The sequence below is a fragment of the Muntiacus reevesi genome, chromosome 9, assembly GCF_963930625.1.
Source record: "Muntiacus reevesi chromosome 9, mMunRee1.1, whole genome shotgun sequence".
Lineage (NCBI taxonomy): Eukaryota > Metazoa > Chordata > Mammalia > Artiodactyla > Cervidae > Muntiacus > Muntiacus reevesi.
Window position 1 is genome coordinate 7192758 of NC_089257.1, and position 9507 is coordinate 7202264.

General features: G+C 40.8%; 1 pseudogene; it reads left to right on the forward strand.

Moving 5' to 3' along the window:
• Positions 1-2189: 2189 nt before the first annotated feature.
• On the forward strand, positions 2190-3031 carry LOC136175116 (olfactory receptor 5F1-like; annotated as a pseudogene).
• Positions 3032-9507: the final 6476 nt, after the last annotated feature.

Here is a 9507-nt window from a genome sequence, read left to right on the forward strand (position 1 = left end):
GCCCAGTTTAAGTTTAAGCATACTGTATCTGTAATCAATGGGCAGAAAAAGTTGCACTTCATTCACAGAGTTCATCCTGTTGGGATTAGCAGATACACTGGAGCTACAGGTTATCCCCTTTTGCCTTTTCCTGGTGATTTACATGCTTACAGTTGTGGGAAATGTTGGGATGATCCTGTTAATCAGGACTGATTCCAAACTTCACACACCCATGCATTTTTTCCTGGCTAACCTGTCCTCTGAAGATGTTTGTTATTCCTCCACCATCACTCTAAAGATGCTGGTAGATTTATTATCTGGGAAGAAAACAATCTCTTTCGTTGGCTGCTTTTTGCAGATGTCCTTCTTTATAGCCTTTGCCACACCGAATGCATCCTTTTTGGGTTAATGGCCTATGACTGCTATGTGCCATAAGCAACCCTCTCCTTTACTCCTTGATCATGAGCAGGATGGTCTGCGTAGAAATGGCCGCAGGGGCTTTTACAGTAGGCCTGATGAACTCCATGGTAAACACCAGCTATGTAAGCAGCTTGCCATTCTGCAGTTCCAACGCCATCCATCACTTCTTCTGTGACAGCCCCCCACTTTTTAAGCTCTCCTTTCTGACACAGGCCTGCATGAAAGCATCTTTTCCACATTCGCTGGTGTGAATATGGTGGGAACTCTGCTGGTGACCCTCACCTCCTACTCCTACATTCTCTCTCATAAAGTTGTCATCGGCCTCAACCAGCTGTGGTCCATGTTGTTCATCTCGGTCGATAGATATTCATGTAGGCCTGAGGTTAGTACTTATTTTCTCCTTCTGATTAATTTAACTCAAGAACAAATGTGGAATAAAAGTTAAAATTACTCTTCTAAGGGGAGGGATACACACAAACTTCACACAGGGAAAGCCAGTAGTGTGGATGTAGATTATATACCCATTTGGACTAAACTGCTAACACTACAAAGAAAGAAGTAGTTAAATAACCATTTTTAAAATAAAGCAAAAACTTTAAAAAGTCAGAAATCAGGAACTGTATTATAATGAAGATCGCACTAGTGTTTGATTTCATCACTCTGGGTGTGATCACATTTTAATTACTTTTGAGACTGTAGTTTCTGCCTTTAGAGGATTGATTTCACAATCAAAATCTATAAGCCAGTCCCCAGGTGTACCCAACCGTTTTTAAGGAAAACAAAATAAAGAGGCAGCAATGTGTATATACTTAGAAGTTGTCTCAAATTTTTACAAAGAGCTAATTCAAAGTTTCACTGATTTTCATTTCATTTAAAACATGAAAACTGTCTTCTTTTAATTTTTGTGCCTGAACTGATTTATTAGAGATTTTGACAAAAAAGAAAATACTTGACTAAGTAAGTTAGTACTGGGAAGAATGCACTAAGAACTTGGTGCTGTCATTCACTGCCATGGACAGGTACAGTGTCGTTACGATATGTCATTCATTTGACAGTGCGGTTTGTGATGAGAATGGTTGTTGCTTTACCACAAAATCATCCTTAACAATATGCTGTGCTGTGCTTAGTCACCCAGTCGTGTCTGACTCTTTGCGACCCCATGGACTGTAGCCCACCAGGCTCCTCTGTCCATGGAATCCTCCAGCAAGCATACTGGAGCGGGTTGCCTTGCCCTCCTCCTCTTAATAATACAACATATGCCCAAATTTTGGTTATTTGAAATGGGCTTCTTTTGCTGCTTGGAGAACACAAAAGCAATTTCCAGGTGGTGATGCATGAATCAATGGGTTGAAGAACATGCAGAACGATCTTGAGGAGACGAAAAAAAATGTATTTGAGCCAAAGTTAAGTGTCTGTTCAGAAGATATGGGAGAGACTTCAGCAAGGACATATCTTTAATCTATATTTTGTATGTGGGCTAGAAGAGAAAGAATACAACATAGATATTGGATTTGCAAACAAAAAAATTAATCTGAAATGAATTATCTGGACCTTGACCAGTCACTTTTTAATCCCTCAACCCGAATGGGATACAACTGCTTAATAAATTCCAACGGGCATTCATTTTTTTCTACTAACTTAACTATTATGTTAATTTCAGTATTCACTATGCTCTATGATCCTAAGGGTTAGGTTTTCTACATGCCAACCACTGAAACTCATTCGTATTTTTACTATTTCCTGTAAACTTTGGGCCTAATGTAAATTTAAGCATACTATACCTGTGACAAATGGCCAGAAAAAATTATACTCTGCTGACTGAGTTCATCCTCTTAGGATTAGCAGACACACGGGAGCAACAGGTCGTCCTCTTTTTCTTTTTTTATGTGATTTACACAGTGACAGTTGTGGGGAATGTTGGGACGATCCTCTTAATCAGAGCTGACTCCCGACTTCACACACCCATGTATTTCTTCCTGGCTAACCTGTCCTTTGTGGATGTTTGTTATTCATCTACCATCACTCCAAAGATGCTGGTAGATCTATTATCAGAGAAGAAGTCCATCTCCTTTGCCGGCTGCTATTTGCAGATGTATTTCTTTATAGCCTTGGCCACAACTGAATGCATCCTTTTTGGGTTAATGGCCTGTGACCGCTATGGCCATATGCAACCCTCTCCTTTACTCCTTGATCATGTCCAGGACGGTCTGCCTGAAAATGGCCACAGGGGCTTTTGCAGCGGGCCTGGTGAACTCCATGGTTCACACAGGTTATGTGAGCAGCTTGCCATTCTGCTGTTCCAATGTCATCCATCACTTCTTCTGTGACACTCCCCCACTTTTTAAGCTCTCCTGTTCTGACACACACCTGCAAGAAAGCATCTTGTCCACTTTTGCTGGTGTGAATATGGTTGGGGCTCTGCTGGTGATCCTCACCTCCTACTCCTACATTCTCTTCTCCATCTTCCGTGTGCATGCAGGGGCAGGGAGGCGCAAAGCGTTCTCCACGTGTGCGTCTCACCTGACAGCCGTCATCCTCTTCTATTCCACCTCCATCTACACTTATCTGAGACCTACTTCCAGCTACTCTTTGACTCAGGACAAAGTGGCTTCTGTGTTCTACACAGTGGTGATCCCCATGTTGAATCCTCTGATCTACAGCCTCTGGAATAAGGAAGTAAAGAAGGCTTTATGGAATATGATTACTAGGAAAAGGGTCCCTTCATTTCTGGGGTTGTTTGGTAAATTTTCTGTATTAAATAGAGTACACTGAAATTTGAAAAGCTTGATGTAAGTTAGTTTCTCATTAGAATATTGTCTAATTAATTAAGTACATTCATATTCACATACATGTATCCAATTAGATATAAGCAAAGTTGCTGAAGTTATATATAAAAGTATGGAAGTGTCATCTAATCATTTTATATTTCCTTTGGGTTCTCAGAAATAGGGAAAACTTGTAAAGAAATTTGGGTTATGAAAATAAGCAATTCAGTGTTGAGAGTCAGAAGTGACAATATCACATGAAACTAGCCGTGTAGGGTATTTGCAGTTGTCAATTTATTTTTTCCTGATGCATATTTTTTCACAATTTATAGTTTGTAATGAGTGTTATATACAATATATATCAAACTTTTTAAACTTTAAAATAGATTCCAGTTTTATTTATGGAATTATTTCCTGCAGAGGTGCTTAAGTCTAAATTCAGGAATATCATTTTAATAGCAACAGTAAACATGCCAACTATCATTTCCTTTATCCCTGGAAAAACACACATATCTGGTAAAGAAAAAAATATGAATTGGTATAAAAGAGTGCTGTTTATAAAACTGCTGTCTGATTTGAATGCACACATTTATGGTAGTTTTTCTTCTATTCTTTGTTTTCTTCTCACAAGTTCCCTAGCCTCCTCTCACTTACTCTGTTCCAGATGCTATTACTACAGAAACACAAAGACACATGCACACATACTCAGCTAATCACGTTTCAAAGGAACATAAACTATAATGTCAAGAAGGTAAAATGCAAAGGGCTAAGTGTAGAAGAATAAAGATGCCAATATAAAGTAGCTGATTTGATGTGAAAACATGTAAGCTGTATTGGTTAACGTGCACATAACTTACTGCAAATACGTAGTAGGAGTGGTGAGGTTAGGTGCTTAGTTGCATCCAATTCCTTGACACCCCACACTCTAGCCCACCAGGCTCCGCTATCCGAAGGATTCTTCAGGCAAGAATACTGGAATAAGTTGCAAATATATAACTTATTGCAATTAGATAGCTCTATTACCAATCTGTAGCCTTATAGAAATAATTCTGAAACAAATAGTTTTATTGAAACTATATGGGATGTATGTCAAATGGAAAGTGTGACACCAGAAAACAGAAATGTGGTCATTTTTTGCTAAACTGAGATATAATTTACTGCCTTCGACTGGAAATTGATGTGTACTTATATTAGCGTTCTGTTTAAACTTTGTGATACTAACCCTTCTGTAGACACACTGCTATGTCAAAAACTCTAAATTTGCGAATTGGGCTCAAAGCATTAAATCTCCTGAAATTGTATTATCATGTTTCCCTTTGTTATAAAACAAATAAGATAAAAAATTTAATTTATTAGTCATGGTTGCTTTTGTGTGTGTCAGTAATTAACTCATGGGTAAAGTAAAACAGAAAGATGAGAAATGCAAACATACTTTTTATACATCTGTTTGATTGTCCTCTATCTCCCTGATGTCTGACTTTAAATTTTCTCCAGTCAATACTGAGGAAGATATGGAAAACAACAACAAAAAAACAGACAAAGAGAGATAAATACTTTCTCTAGGTTCTTATTTGAACAGCTGCAATAAATAGTCTGGTTGAACCATCTTTGTATAACAGGCACTGTGGACTCAATCACCTGTGGCCAGGTGAGTGCATTCACATGTTAGTGCAATGGCTATGTGGAATGTGGGAGATGAGTGTGAAGACTGTTCTTAGATAACTTATGCAGAGGGAGAGCAGGAGAAAAGCAGTGCATCTGTGCTAACCTGGTTAAACTCTGATAAAGTAGGAAACCCCTGCATTTCTAACATCTGAGTGCTCTACCGCAGAATATTTGCAAAGACTTGGATGCTGCTGAGTGACAAACACATACCCATCCCAATTCAGGGGAAGCTTCACTGAAAACAGTCATTCAGGGGCAGATGGGTTTGATATTTCCCACTGCTGACTTCCTTGGCTTCTGGCATCATTTCGTGATTTTGCAGCCAAAATAGGGAGAAGTGGAATTCTAGGAGATGTCCTCTTGTTACCGAGCCCAAGTTCGCTCTGCTCTCCACACGACAGGCCAATGAATGAATCTGAGAGACAGGTGTTGAGGCAAGGAAAATGACTTTATTCAGAAAGCAGCTGACCCTGAATAGTCACTGGAAGGACTGATGCTGAAGCTGAAGCTCCGATACTCAACCTGATGTGAAGAGCCGACTCATTGTAAAAGACCTTGGTGCTGGGAAAGATCGAGGGCAGGAAGAGGAGGGGTTACAGAGGATGAGATGGTTGGACGGCATCATCAGTTGCCATGAGTCTGAGTAAACTCAGGGCAACAGTGAAGGGCAGGGACGCCTGATGTGCTGCAGTTCCTGGGGTCGCAAAGAGTCAGACATGACTGTGTCTGAACAATGATTGTCACGTATGGTTGATCGTTTTCTTGAGGCCAGTTGTTTCCACGACATTTTCTTCAGCCGTTTATTTTGGTCCCCTGATCCTGGTCCAAATGCTCCTACTCTGATAATTCTCGCTTTGCTGGCTTTATGGCCTTGTGCTTCTGTGGTCAAGTCAGGAGGAAGGAGCAGGAAAGTTGCAGGAAGGGGAACCCCTTCCAGAGCTCAAAAGGGGACTCTCGTCTAACACTCAGAAATGAACTGTCCAAGGAGACACACTTGCTGACAAAGTAAGAGGCTTTATTGAGAAGGAACGCCCAGGCAGAGGCCAGTATAGTGAGGGAACCCAGGAGGACTGCTCTGCCTCGTGACTCACAGTCTAGGGATTTATGTTGATGGAATTGATTTCCAGGTTGTCCTTGGCTGGTCATTCTGACTCAGGTGCCTTCCTGGTGGTGCACGCATTGCTCAGCCAAGGTGGATGTCAACGAGAAGGCTTCTGGAACGTGGTAGAACACATGGAGTCTCCATTTGACTTTTCCCAGACTGTGGAAAATCTGACTTTTCCCAGATTGCTGATGGTGTCTTGTTAGCTCCTCACTAGGTCTTCCTGTAAGTAATTCATGTGAATATGTACTAAGATTTCTAGCCAGGGTGGGGAGTTTCAGTCATTGTGTTTCCCCAACAGAAGCAATGAGAATGCCATGTATGTGAATCAGCAACAAAATGCATATTAACAAAGAATGCAGATTTTAGTTTTCAGCAATGACAGGAATGTAGCCGACCAGGCTCCTCAGTACATGGGATTTTCCAGGCAAGAGTACTGGAGTGGGTTGCCATTTCCTCCTCCAGGGGATCTTCCAGACTCAGGGATCGAACCCAGTTACCCCGCATTGTAGGCAGATGTTTTACCATCTGAATCACCAGGGAAGTGAGGTATAAGAAAAATGTATATATGTTAGATATTAAAGAGGTCATCATGAAAGTATGTTCAGCATGGGGATGTGTGTAGGGGGCCTGAATTGTTTCAGTAGAATCGGATTCTTTGCGACCCTGTGGATTATAGTTGGCCAGGCTCCTACAACAGAGATTTCCCAGGCAAGAAAGCTGGAGTGGGTTTCCATGCCATCCTCCAGGGGATCTTCCCAACCCAGGGATTGAACCCTGTGTCTCTTATGTCTCCTACATTGGCAGGTGGCATCTTTAGCACCAGCGCCACTTAGAGTATGTTCTGGAGTGAAGTTGTTCAGTCGCGTCCGGCTCTGTGACCCCATGGACTGAACCCTACAAGGCTCCTCTGTCCATGGAATTTTCCAGGCACGAGTACTGGAGTGGGTTTCCATGCCCTCCTCCAGGGGATCTTCCCGACCCAGGGATCAAACCCGCATTGCAGGCAGACGCTTTACCGTCTGAGCTACCAGAGAGTATGTTCTGAGTATAAAGCAAATCTGTCAAAATCGGAAGCAAAGACAGCTCTCAAAGAACAGGTTTGAAATAGGAAAGCGTTTTTCAAGCAGCAGGAAGACGGGAACAATATATCAGACATTTGCGTGTACTGTATGTAGTCTATCTCGTTTCCCTGCTTCACCCATAAAGTTCCATAAACAGATACAGCTTTTGTTGGTAATAAGAATATTTTCCAGCTTCAGCAAGGGGATTTTGGTAAGAATTCCTCCCAGCGGTGAGTGGTGTGTGTGTGTACGCGGGGCGAGGGGCGGGATAGGAGACGCATCTTCTTTTCTGGCTACAGGGAGCTCGTGTCAGAGCCTGGTCAGGACCATCAGTTCTCACTGCGTGCACACCGGGCGTTTAGGGATCCTTTCCCAGGAATAACGCGGTTTGAGACCCAGAGTTCCTGGTCCCAATTCTGTGTGTGGCACAGTCGTGAGGTTCCCGCTGGCACACGCTGCGTGGTAAGCGCCCGCCCTAAAGCCTGTGGGGATGGTAGGGCACATGATTTAGAGTCAGAAAACAGTCTCTATTCTTTGCTGCTGCTGCTGAGTCGCCTTAGTCTGTCCAAACCCTGTGCGACCCCATAGACGGCAGCCCCCCCGGCTCCCCCGTCCCTGGGATTCTCCAGGCAGGAACGCTGGAGTGGGCTGCCCTTTCCTTCTCCCATGCACGAAAGTGAAAAGTGAGAGTGAAGTCGCTCAGTCGTGTCAACTCTTACATTCCTTTAGAGTCTAATCCTACATTTTTGGCAGTGAAAGTGGGATCCAGCCGGTAGAGGCCAGTGTTAGGGACTATTTGAAATTATCCAACTTCCCCTAATAGAAGTGTGGTAAAATACCTGCAAGGGGGTCAAACCTCCAAACTAAGGAAAATCGCTGAGGCTCAAAATTTGAAGAAGTAGTCTCCTAATACAGTGTAGATGAGCAGAAACTCGGGCCTGGAAAATGACTCTGTTACAGGAACAATAGCAAAACTTAGTCTGTAAATATTAGATTCATGCTTCTCTCCACAAAATACATGCATGTGGTTTGAAAAAGAGAAATGTAAACTACTAAATGTTTCAATAAGAAAGAAGAGTTTTTAATTTAGAAAATGTTATAAGTAATGGTTGTTCTTGGGACTTCCCTGGCAGTCCAGTGGTTAAGACTTCACCTTCAAGTGCAGGGGACACGGGTTCAATTCCTGGTCAAAAAACCAAAAAACATGAAACAGAAGCAATATTGAAACACATTTAATAAAGACTTTAAAAAAGATTCACATTAAAAAAAAAAAAAACAACTTCAAATGATATAGTTGTTCCTAATCTTTGTTTATAGATGTCATTAATGAGCTGTATGTGTCTATTCAGGGATTCCCAGGGTGCTTGAGAGATAATCATACTTTGAACAAAATAATCTTAGTTTCGCTTAAAGGTGAGAGAGTCAGTAGAGCATGTTCAGATGATAATGATGCTTGGTTTTCAAAAAAAGCCTATTCAGAGGAATTATAGAGAATAAAATAACACAGGTAAGAAACCAGTTGATAAAGAATTTGAACATTTTCCTGCAGGTACTCTTGGACCATTCAAAGTGTTTCTTCTTCTAGGACATCTTTGTCCACTGACTGCATTTAGGAAATGGAGAAGGTATGACATTATATTCTGTGGGAGACCTGAAGGAAACTCTGGTCTATCAGGGAAGAATTGTTTGCAAAAACACACCAACTTAATTGCCAACAAGAGCATTTAACTAGCAATTTGCATTTAACGCGCAATTTAGATGTATAGAGGGAAAAGAAATATTCCCTTGAGGAAGAAGTGAGGATTTCCTCTATAAAAAGCCTTGCTTTATAAAAGCAAGTTAAGTTCTTGTTTAAAAATGTTATAGATCTTAAACAATGTAACATTTTAAAATATATTTAAAAATTCATCAACAGGAATAAAGTAGCCAGAAAAATTTGAAAAAGGTGAATATAAACTATTCTGTATTGATATTCTATTTTAAATCAACATAGTTTCTAAATTTCAGGATCAAGATTTAATAAATAATATCAAACAAATATGGGCTTTCCCTTGTGGCTCAGATAGTAAAGAATCTGTCTGCAATGCAGGAGACCCAGATTCGATCCCTGGATTGAGAAGATCCCCTGGAAAAGGGAATGACTACCCACTCCAGCATTCTTCCCTGGAAAATTTCAGAGTAGGTAGGCTATTCTCCATCGTGTCACAAAGAGTCCGACATGACTGAACGACTAACACACATGTCAAACAACTAAAATCATGAGTATATATGGGTTGAACACCTATTTATTCTTTAAGATAGCCTTATTTAAGTTAGATTTCTTGCTTCCTGCATTAAAAAGTTAAATAATGTGCTTGAAGCATTTGAAATATATGTTTCTAATGTGTCTATTGTTAACATAATACTAACGTTAATATTATTCATTTCTAGAAATAATCTATTAAGAAAACTGTAATCAAAGAATGCTATATTGCATTCAAATTAATCAAACATATTTTGCTAAACTGTCAAT